Raw genomic sequence first — 11,237 nt, forward strand, 5'->3', positions numbered from 1 at the left:
CTGACATTTGATTTATTATAATCTTTTTTTTTTTAATATATCTTTTGTTTCTTCTATGGAAACAACTACGGTGTGAATCTGTATAATACATTGGGAAGATCTGTATGTATGTGGACATGTGTGGATGTATGTATGTGTGTATATGTATGTATGGGTATATATATATATATATGTATGTGTATTTGTATAGGTGTATATGCATGTAGATATGTGTAGACATATACCGATTGTATGCAACGATTCCCGCTTTGGAGGATATAAATTGCCTGTGACAATAAAAATATATAAATGCAAAAAAATAAATCTTAAAACCATCAGTCAAGTGTGAAACCATCTTTCGGGGGAATGCTACAGTAAGAGCTTCACCTTCACCTGCTACATCTCACTCCCTACGGAATCCATTATAAAACGGCACGGCAAACAAAGCAGTGAGTTGCAGCACGCACGTGATGGTCAACGGAGAAGGTAAAAAATACAATTACGCTCAAAATGGATGACGTAAAGGATCAGATAAATAAATTACGAACGGAAATAGAAGAAAACAAAGGATATCTGCTTCAAGAGAATGAAGGCACGGCAAGGCAGGAATTAAAGAAAATAATTGAAAGTAAGGAAAAACAATTGGCTGATCTTCAACTCAAAATGGATGAAGCGGATGGGTTACTATTACCACGACGCTCAGAGCGTCCTAGTATTCACACAGAGAAAATGGCTGCTTACCTAAATGAGGAATTCAGTAAAAAAGAAAAGCGATTTCTCAGCCTGTACAAAGAATGGAAAATTCAAATCAGAACATGCAGGGAAAATTTAAAGAAAGACATCTCAGAATCAGAACTGGCTAACATGGCAGATACAATTGAAAAGGGAAAAAGAGACATCACAAAAGCTTACGATGACATAAGAGAGCGTGCCACGCCATCCAATGAACTGAGACGCAAAACCGATGCATGTGAGGCTGTGAGTAATGATATACTGAAAATCGTTCATGAACGTTTAGCAGCAATAGATGGAGATTTTGGCGCAGAACATGAAAGGCTTCGTCTTCATCAACTAACAGCCCAAGACTATGCTCATTCCATTTATGGTTCAGCAGCCTCTCAGGCAGGTGCCAGCCACCGCTCTGACACATCGAGCATTGGTGCAAAAAGGGCAGAAGCAGCTGCAGAGCTCGCTGCAAAGGAGGCTCAATACAAAATAATGCAAGTTGAGATAAAGCAAAAGGAAAAAATAAGACTTATGGAAGAGCAACATAAGAAGGAAATGGATTTGCAGGTGTCTGAATTGGAGCGTCTAAAAGTAGAAAAGGACATGGAGGCTGCGCGTGCAAGGCTAGCGGTCTACAACAGAGAGATCAAACAGGAAACTGATAATCGGTCTATACAGCTAGACAACAGACAGATAACTTCCACCCCTCCTGTAAACCACCAAAGCCCTCTTATTGCAGCGCCAGCATTCCCTACTGATGTGTCCCATCTAGCCAAGGCAATCCAAGAAAGCATAGCCATAAACAGACTCCCAATGCCAATGCCCACAGTGTTTAGTGGAGACCCAATCCTCTACATTGAATGGAGGGCTTCATTCATCTCGCTTGTGGATCAAAAGAGTATTGCTTCATCTGATAAACTTTTCTACCTCAAGAAATACGTGAGTGGCCCTGCTCTCCAATGCCTTGAAGGCACCTTTTATCGAAGTGATGAAGAGGCATACAAGGATGCATGGAATAGGCTCAACCATCGCTATGGACAGCCATTGTTGTCAAAATGGCCGAAAATACAGCCCAGAGATGCAGAAGGGTTAAGAACATTTTCTGACTTTCTGAACGCCTGCCTGCAAGCCATGCCACATGTTAAAGGCTTAGAAATATTAAGTGACTGTGAAGAAAACCAAAAGCTAATTCAGAAAACTCCTGATTGGTTAGCAGCCCGTTGGAATCGCCAGGTTACAGTGGCTCTAATGCAAAATAAGGACTTTCCAACCTTTGAGGCTTTCGCTAACTTTGTGTCAGTAGAAGCAGAGATAGCATGTAACCCAGTCACGTCCCTACATGCTCTTCATTCTTCTAACTCATCCCAGGACAAAAGAAGCTCAAGGGAGACAAAAGGAAACAAAGCCAATGTTTTCAGCACCCAAACCGCCTTTAACAGTGATGAATCAAAAACAAGCGATGTAAAACCAAGGCTCACCTGCATGTGGTGCAAAGATGATAAACATCCACTCTCCAAGTGCCCAGACTTCATGAGAAAGTCCCTTGAGGATCGACAAACATACATAAAGGAAAACAGGCTGTGTTACGGATGCACAAAGGCAAATCACAGCGCCAAGGAATGTCGTCACCGCCACACATGCGACTCATGCAAGGGAAGGCATCCTACCTGTCTTCATGATGAAAACTTCAGAAGACGTAAAGAGGAAGAAAGAACGGAGTCACTTGGGAACAAAGAACCAACCACTGTGAATGAAACCAAGACAGCTGCGGCACTCACAGTCACTGAAGGAGGTCAGTCATGCATCACTTCCATGATCGTACCTGTGTGGGTGTCCTCTGTTAAAAACCCATCTGACGAACAGCTTGTCTATGCATTATTAGACACTCAAAGTGACAGCTGCTTCATCGACAAAGAAGTGAGCAATACATTAAAGGCAGACACCTACCCGGTGAAACTAAAACTTACCACACTGTTAGGAGAGAACACAATCACTGACAGTGACAGGGTGTCTGGGCTCCGTGTGAGAGGGTACAATTCATGCCATCACATCAACCTTCCTCCATCATACACCAAAGAATGCATTCCTGTGAATCGGGATCACATACCCTCATGTGAAACGGCAAGAAAGTGGCCTCACTTAACAGCACTTACAGAAAAGATGCCACCTCTCCTTACCTGTGACGTAGGACTCCTGATTGGGTATAATTGTCCCAGAACACTAACACCCAGACAAGTAATTACTGGTAAAGACCACGAGCCCTATGCCATCCTCACAGATTTGGGGTGGAGCATTGTTGGATACTCAACACCATGCCTGAATGAAACAGAAACCAGCCTGTGTCATAGAGTCACTTTAAAGGAACTCCCTCCAGTTACACCTATGGATGTCTTAAGTGTAGGGGAGAACGGGGTAATTTGTCACACGGGTTGGTTGTCACAATCGTTATATCTCGGAACCAGAAGGCGCTGTGTGTTAAATTTTGGTATGTAAATATCCAGAATTGGGATCAGAGGTCACCTACATAGTCTTCCTTGGAGTTAGACTGCTGTATTTGAGGTGAGTCGACTGTTTGTGTTTTTCATGTCAAATTGAAAATATTTAGCTCCTCAGTATTTTTCTTCTAGGCTTTTACACAATGGGTTTATAACAAAACACTTGTTACCCATACAAAGTGTGAAGGGTAAACTATAGTTTAGATTGTTGTTAGCAAGCTAATTAGTTGTCAGATGGTTGTTGGCCTTGATGCTAGCAAGAAATTCAAGTTGGGGTTGGTCGTCACATTTTTTGGGGGGTTGGTTGTCACATGTTATCTCAAGGCTGCAGCCAGAAAAGGAACCCAATAGTGAAATAAATTGTCAAGCTGTATCCTCACTGACTCCCCAGAGAAGGAAAGAATAGAGCAGGAAAAGGCAGCTAGCATGCAAAAGAAAAAAGGGCAACAAAATCAAAACAACCCAGTGCATCCCAAACTAGACCAGCTGCCAAGGCTACAGTAAGTTATGTAGGCCTATTTGTCAACTTGACAATGCAATTAAACTTTCAAATTTAGTTCTACTTTCTTGCCTTCTTTTTAAGATTATTCCCATTAAGATAACATTGTGACAAACAACCCCATAGTGTTTGACAACCGACCCCTTGATGGGGTTGGTTGTCACAATGTGTAAGGGTGTCTTTGATGATTAATTTCTTCTTTATTACAATAAGATAGAAAAAGTGAGGGGTACACATTTCAAGCCAACACCTTAAGCTTCAATTTAATGTAGGAATGACTATTGAAAGATGTTTAGGTGATAAGCAATTCTCACTAGAGTAAAAAGTGTGCCTACTTACCCCGTTCTCCCCTACTTGAGTCAGACTTTAAAGACACCAAGGGAGACGACAAGACTGTCTCACAAGATGATCTCGTATTCCTGAGCAAACTGAAAGAAGGCATTAAGAAAAACGAACAGGGACATCTGGAGATGCCCCTGCCCTTTAAGCAACGACCACACTTACCAGATAATAAGAAACTTGCGGAAATCAGGCTCAGTCATCTTCAACGGAAGTTCAGCAGAGATGAGAAATACAAGAAGGACTACACAACATACATGAAATAAATCATTGAGAGAGGTGATGTGGAAGAAGTGCATGATGATGGAACTCAAGGTGAACGATGGTATATCCCCCATCATGGTATCTATCACCCCAAGAAACCTGGAAAACTGCGGGTCGTCTTCGACTGCTCTGCAAAGTACAGCGGCACCAGCCTTAACGAACATCTTCTTCCTGGCCCAGACATGATAAATAATCTCACAGGCGTCCTCATACGGTTCAGGCAGCATCCCATTGCGCTCATGTGTGACATAGAGAAAATGTTACACCAGTTTCACGTCCAAGAGAACGACCGCAACTACCTGCGCTTCTTGTGGTGGAAAGACGGAGATACCAACCCTCGAGAGTATCGCATGAAGGTGCACCTTTTTGGTGCAGTGTCGTCTCCTGGCTGTGCGAACTACGGGCTGAAACACTTAGCCAAGGAAAACAGTCACTCTCATCCCGTAGGATCCAAATTTGTCACAAGAGATTTTTACGTGGATGATGGAGTCACAAGCACGGATACTGTGGATACGGCCATTCAGCTGGCACAAGAGGCAAGAGACATATGCGCTAAAGGTGGTCTTCGTCTCCACAAATTTGTGTCAAACAACCATTCTGTCCTACAGAGCATACCGTCATCAGAGTGTGCCATGGAAGCAAAGACGAAAGACCTGACCTTTGATGACATGCCACCAGAACGGGCATTAGGGATCCAATGGAGCATTGAAGGAGATAGCTTCAGGTTCGAAAACACCTTGAATGACCAACCAGTGACACGTCGAGGCATATTGTCTACTGTTGCCTCCATTTATGATCCTCTTGGTTTCCTCGCACCATATGTCCTCACAGGGAAGAGGATCCTGCAGGAGATGTGCCGTCAAGGAACTGGCTGGGATGACCCCCTGCCAGATGTGCTGAAGCCAAGGTGGGAGAGCTGGCGACACGATTTTGCCAACCTACAAAAGATCAACATTGCTCGATGTTACATACCTGCATGTTTCGGAGAGGTCGTAGAGACACAGTTGCATCACTTTTCCGACGCAAGCACCAGTGGGTACGGTCAATGCTCCTATCTGAGAGTCAGGAACGAACAAGGAGAGATTCACTGTTCTCTGGTGATAGGAAAGGCTCGAGTTTCTCCCACAAAGCTGATTACAATACCGCGATTAGAGTTAACTGCAGCAGTGGTCTCAGTCACCGTCAGCAACATGCTCAGGGAGGAGCTAGGCTATACGGATGGAAAGGAGTACTTTTGGACAGACTCAAAGGTGGTGTTAGGCTACATAAATAATGAGGCCCGTCGCTTTCACACCTTTGTAGCCAACCGGGTTCAGAAGATCCGCCAAAGCACAAACCCTCAGCAGTGGCTTTACGTCCCCACAGATGAGAATCCATCAGATGGCGCATCCCGTGGAAAAACTGTCAATGAGCTGCTGACATCCGACTGGTTTGCTGGACCTTCATTTCTCTGGGAAAAGGAATTACCTCAACAAACGGATTTTGTAGTAGACCTACCCCTAGGAGATCCAGAAGTCAAAAAGGCACAGCCGCTGCAAACAAACACCACGGAATCAATGAGACTTGCCGACCGTCTGTCCAAGTTCTCATCATGGTCTCGAGCTACCAAAGCTGTAGCCCGTCTTCTGCGAAGGGCAAAGAGAGTCAAATCACACGCTCCTGTTACAGTGAGTGAACAGGAAAGTGTTGAGTCATCATAAAGAACCTTCAAAGTCAAGCATATGGAAAGGAAATCAAGTTGTTGAACAAAGGAAGTCAACTGCTGCGTGGCAACAAACTGCACCAACTTGATGTCTTTGTCGACGCTGATGGTATCCTCAAGGTGGGAGGAAGACTCCAACACTCATCCCTTGCTGACTCTTTTAAGCACCCAATTGTCATTCCTAAGGAGCATCATGTGACAAAGTTGATAATAGCTCATAACCATGAGAAGACAAAGCATCAGGGCAAAGGCTTCACCACGAACATGATCAGATCCAGTGGCTACTGGATTCCTGGAATGAGCAGAGCAGCATCATCTTACATCCGCCAGTGTGTGACTTGTCGCAGGCTCAGGAGACCCGCAGAGGGCCAAAGAATGAGTGACTTACCTATAGAGCGCTTAGAGCCGTCCCCACCCTTCACGTATTGCGGTATGGACTGCTTCGGCCCCTTAGTCACTACGGAAGGCAGGAAACAGCATAAACGATACGGGCTACTCTTCACCTGTTTCTGCTCACGGGCCATCCACATTGAGATGTTAGAGGATATGTCCACTGATGCTTTCATAAACGGTCTGAGATGCTTTATTGCTATTCGAGGTGCAGTCCGTCAAATCCAGTGTGACCAAGGCACCAACTTCGTTGGTGCGAAGAACGAATTCAAGGCAGCTTTAAAGGAGCTCGACACACAGAGACTAAGTACGTTTCTGTCACAAAAGCAGTGTGACTTCGTCATGAATGCGCCCCACTCCAGCCATGCAGGTGGTGTATGGGAGCGCCAGATCAAGACTGTAAGGAGTGTCCTGAATGCCACTCTTTCACTCTCTAAGGAGAGACTTAATGATGCTTCACTACAGACTCTACTCTACGAAGCCATGGCCATAGTCAACAGTCGACCTCTCACTGTTGATAACTTACACAGCCCTGACAGTTTGGAACCGCTAACCCCTAATCATCTGGTCCAGATGAAATCCAGCACAGCACTGCCTCCACCCGGCACCTTCCCCAGAGAAGACTTGTATGGAGTAAAAAGATGGCGCCGCGTACAGCATCTGGCTGAACAGTTCTGGAGTCGCTGGAAACGGGAATATCTTCACAACATTACTGCAAGGCAGCGTTGGCATGCGCCAAAGAGAAATCTCCAAGTGGGTGATGTTGTTATGGACATTGATGAACTATCGCCCAGAGGTGAATGGAAAGTTGCAAGGGTCTTGGAGACTGTCAGTGGTAAGGATGGACTCGTACGGAGAGTGAAGATCTCAGTTGGAGATAAGAGACTGAATAAGAAAGGAGAGCGCCTTGGGCAATTGTCCATGTTGGAACGGCCTGTGCAGAAACTAGTTCTGTTGTTAGAAGCTTCTTAAGCTCATTACTGTGAAAGGACAGTTTCATTATTTGTGTGAAAATTATTAATTCTGTACATTATTTAATGAGACATTCATAATTTTAGTGGGAGTGTAACTGACCCAAATCGTGTTTTTGCTTTAAACAAGAGAAAGCCCTGTTAAACAGTGTATTTGTGCTGGGTATAAGCTTTTATTGTCTCACTTCCTGTTTTATTAGCACAAGGCTTTTATTTTGAAGCGTGTGTTTGTGCAGTTCCTGTTATCTTGCGGAGTTTTGACTGCAATATTAAGTTGAACGGAGATTCTGTGAAAACGGCAATATAACTGCAGATATGCCGACGGTTAAAGATATTTAGCACCCTCCGAAGAGGCACAAGGTTAGTAATACTGTCATACTGTTATAGCAATGTGGCTTATGTTTAATTTCGTGTGCGATAACTTTATTAGCACTTGTTATAAGTTTAATTGATGCTAGCTTAATGTGATGAAAGGACCGTGAAAACCGAATGTAAAGTAAGCTAATGATTTATTGTTTTTGTGTTTTGCAACCAGCTCTTACGTTGGATTTGGGGATTATTCAATAAATCTTAAAACCATCAGTCAAGTGTGAAACCATCTTTCGGGGGAATGCTACAATTTTCTTCCAATATGAATCTGGCTTGTCTAAATGAGCTTTTGCATACTCCATGCAACTGTATCTGTGGCGTGGGCGCAGAAAGGGCTTCCTTCTCATCACCTGGCCATACAGATGTTTTGGTGCAAATTGCACTGATTTGTTGAACCATGTACAGATACACAATCTGCAGCCAGATGTTCTTGCAGGTATTTGGAGGTGATCTTTGGGTTGTGTGCAACCATTCTCACAATCCGCCGCATATGCCGCTCTTGTACTTTTCTTGGTCTGCTAGACCTGGGTTTAACTGCAACTGTGCCTGTGTCCTTCCATTCCCTGACAACGTTCCTTACAGTAGAAATTGACAATTGAAACCTTTGGGAAAGCTTCTTGTAGCCTTCCCCTAAACCATGATAATGAATAATCTTTGTTTTTAAGATCTTTTGGGAGCAGTTTTGATGATCCCATTCTGTCTCACTTCAGCAGAGAGTCAAAGAGAAGTGCAACTTGCATTTAGGCACCTAAAATACATTTTCTCATGATTAAACAGACATTTCTACGAGGTTCAAGGCTTAACAACATAATCCAACCAACTTTGTGTTTAAATTCATCCGTTTTACATGCTGTTACAGGCATTAAAATCAACAAAACCACAAGGGCAAGGGCGTAGGATTATATAGGGACGGTAGGGTCCCGACCCTACCAAAATCCAGCCTCTACTGTGTAGTCCCTACCAATAATACACCCGCTGTCCGTATTGTTTAGGCAATAATTATAGTACACAAAGGGTTAAAAATCAGTCTCTGCTAGAAGTCCCGCCTCTAAACAACTATCGCGCTTTGATTGGCTGTAGCGGTTTCCCGCAAACCTATATTCAACCTGATTGGCCGTCCCCGCTGTCACTCCATCTGCTTGTTAAAAAAAAAAAAGCTACCGGCAACTTGCTAGTCCCAGACAGGAGGAGCAACAGGACGCCTCAGTGCATAGCTAATATCTGCATCTGCGAGTGCAAGTTCTGCCTTCGGTCACGTCAGCGAGACGGATTTTAATATCAGTGATGTCATTTGCAGTAACACTTATATTTGTGTGTGTTTTATGCTTGTGCGTGCGCTGTGTGTGTGTGTGTGTGTGTGTGTGTGTGTGTGTGTGTGTGTGTGTGTGTGTAGGATGTCGAAGAAACGAAAACTGGACATAAGAGACTTCTTTAGAAGTCAACGTGTAAGTTAATTAAAAGGTTAGGCCTATATATTTTAGAGCCATAACAATACTGATATTGATTATTAGTCAGCATAGGCTATAATGCCAAAGAGATCCGCATTTTAAGGTATAGGCCTACCATTATTTTCATGTTTTATTTGTGTGGAAAGGGAGCAATGGTTTAAAAAAAATGTTTGGGATAAATAAACATTAATTAAATTTAATAACCTTTATTTTCCTTCAAGGTTTCCCTCTCATTTACAGTAACAACAAGCACATTGCAGATGCTCATGTGATTTTATACATATAGTTTGGGGGAATAAAACATAATAATTGTGTGAACATTTTGTCTACCCATGTATGTACCCGAATATATCTGTTCATATGTCATGCATCAACATACTTCTGTCAGGTGACAGACAGTGGAGAGACTGGAGGAGATAGAGGAGGAGAGACTGGAGGAGGAGAGACTGGAGGAGATAGAGGAGGAGAGACTGGAGGAGGAGAGACTGGAGGAGATAGAGGAGGAGAGACTGGAGGAGATAGAGGAGGAGAGGATAGAGAAGGAGACAGAGGAGGAGATGATAGAGAAGGAGACAGAGGAGGAGATGCTGTAGAAGATGAAGGAGAGGCTAGAGAAGGAGAGGCTGGAGGAGATGGAAGAGAGGCTGGAAATTCACAGGTGAGGTTCAATAATGATTAATATGTTAGTCATGAGATTCAGTTGCACCAGAGTAAAGTTGAAAACTCTTCTAAGTTGACTCATTTTCGTTCATTAGTTGCTTTAACCTATAACATTACAGAATGCATATTCTCTTTTGATATTACAGATATGCATTATAAACATGTTAATAAACCGATTTATTGATTTTTTTTTCAATTATCATTGCGAATACAAAAAAAAACCTATCAACTTTAGGAAGCACTTTCATATCCCACGGACCCCACCAATGTCCAAATCAAACCTACTCCCTTGCACAAGGGTACCCATATTTTTGCACAGCCAGTTTTTCACATTTTATTTTATTTCATACAACCAAATACTGCTTTTCAAAAAATCTTTGTTTGGAAAACATCCCAGTACTTAGCTGTTCCTGGTAAATTAAAGACATACCACTTTTATATTTTTTTTGTGAAAGCAGAGTCAATTATAATGCCGGCTGAGAGGGGTTCGCAAACTTTTTCATATGATTGTATTTCGGACACTTTTTCCTTGAAGCCTCGGCGGGAGAACCAGGCTGACAGCCGCGCAACCTTAACACTTTACCGTCAAATACAGGGTTAGGAGTTTAAATAATTGGGGGACGAGATCAGCAAATAAAGATTGTCAAATAACTAAAGGAAGTCCCCCGCTCGGAATATTGAATGAATCTTTTTTTAATTAAATAATCACTATCGCGTCTGCAGAAATAATATTAATCTCAAAAGGAATCTAGTTGTAGTCTTGCAATATGAGACCCCCTGTCTTTTCAAAATCTCACTCTGTGACTGAAAACTAATGACTAGTTGTCTTCAGATGTGAGTTGATTGTCTTCAGATGTGAGAGGGTTTCAGTCTTCAGTCTTTTCAAAGTCTTTTAAAAGTCCTCTAGTGTAAGCCCAGCATTAGTTAGAAGAGTTTGGACTGTTGAATCTGTCTTTCTGCCAGCAGATGGCGCTATGAGACAAGACCAAGAGACAGTGAATCTGCTGAACTCGCCAGTCTGTAGACTTCTATGCTACGATGCTTTAGGCAAACATGAGCAGGTTTGGATGTTTATCACTGCTGTTGAATACAAATAGTCCTAAACAGTTGTAAGCCAATCAGGGTTTAATATTGATGCTACTAGGAAAGAGGAGGTGTGATGTCACTGAACCCCCATGGAGTCCTGTTTTCCTTCTAACAGCTGTGAAAACACAGCTGCAGCTTTTGGATATGCAACATCAGCAACATGAACACAGCTTAAACAAACTGCTCCTTCAATGGGGGAGATACACCTGACTGAGGAGCGGGTACTATAGACCCCTTACCAGTCTACGTCACACAGCGTCACTCCCCACTCTACTGCGCGTGTCGTGTCCGTTGCAGAAAGAGACAAGA

Source organism: Ammodytes marinus (genome assembly GCF_949987685.1).
Source record: "Ammodytes marinus genome assembly, chromosome: 1".
Classification (NCBI taxonomy): domain Eukaryota; kingdom Metazoa; phylum Chordata; class Actinopteri; order Uranoscopiformes; family Ammodytidae; genus Ammodytes; species Ammodytes marinus.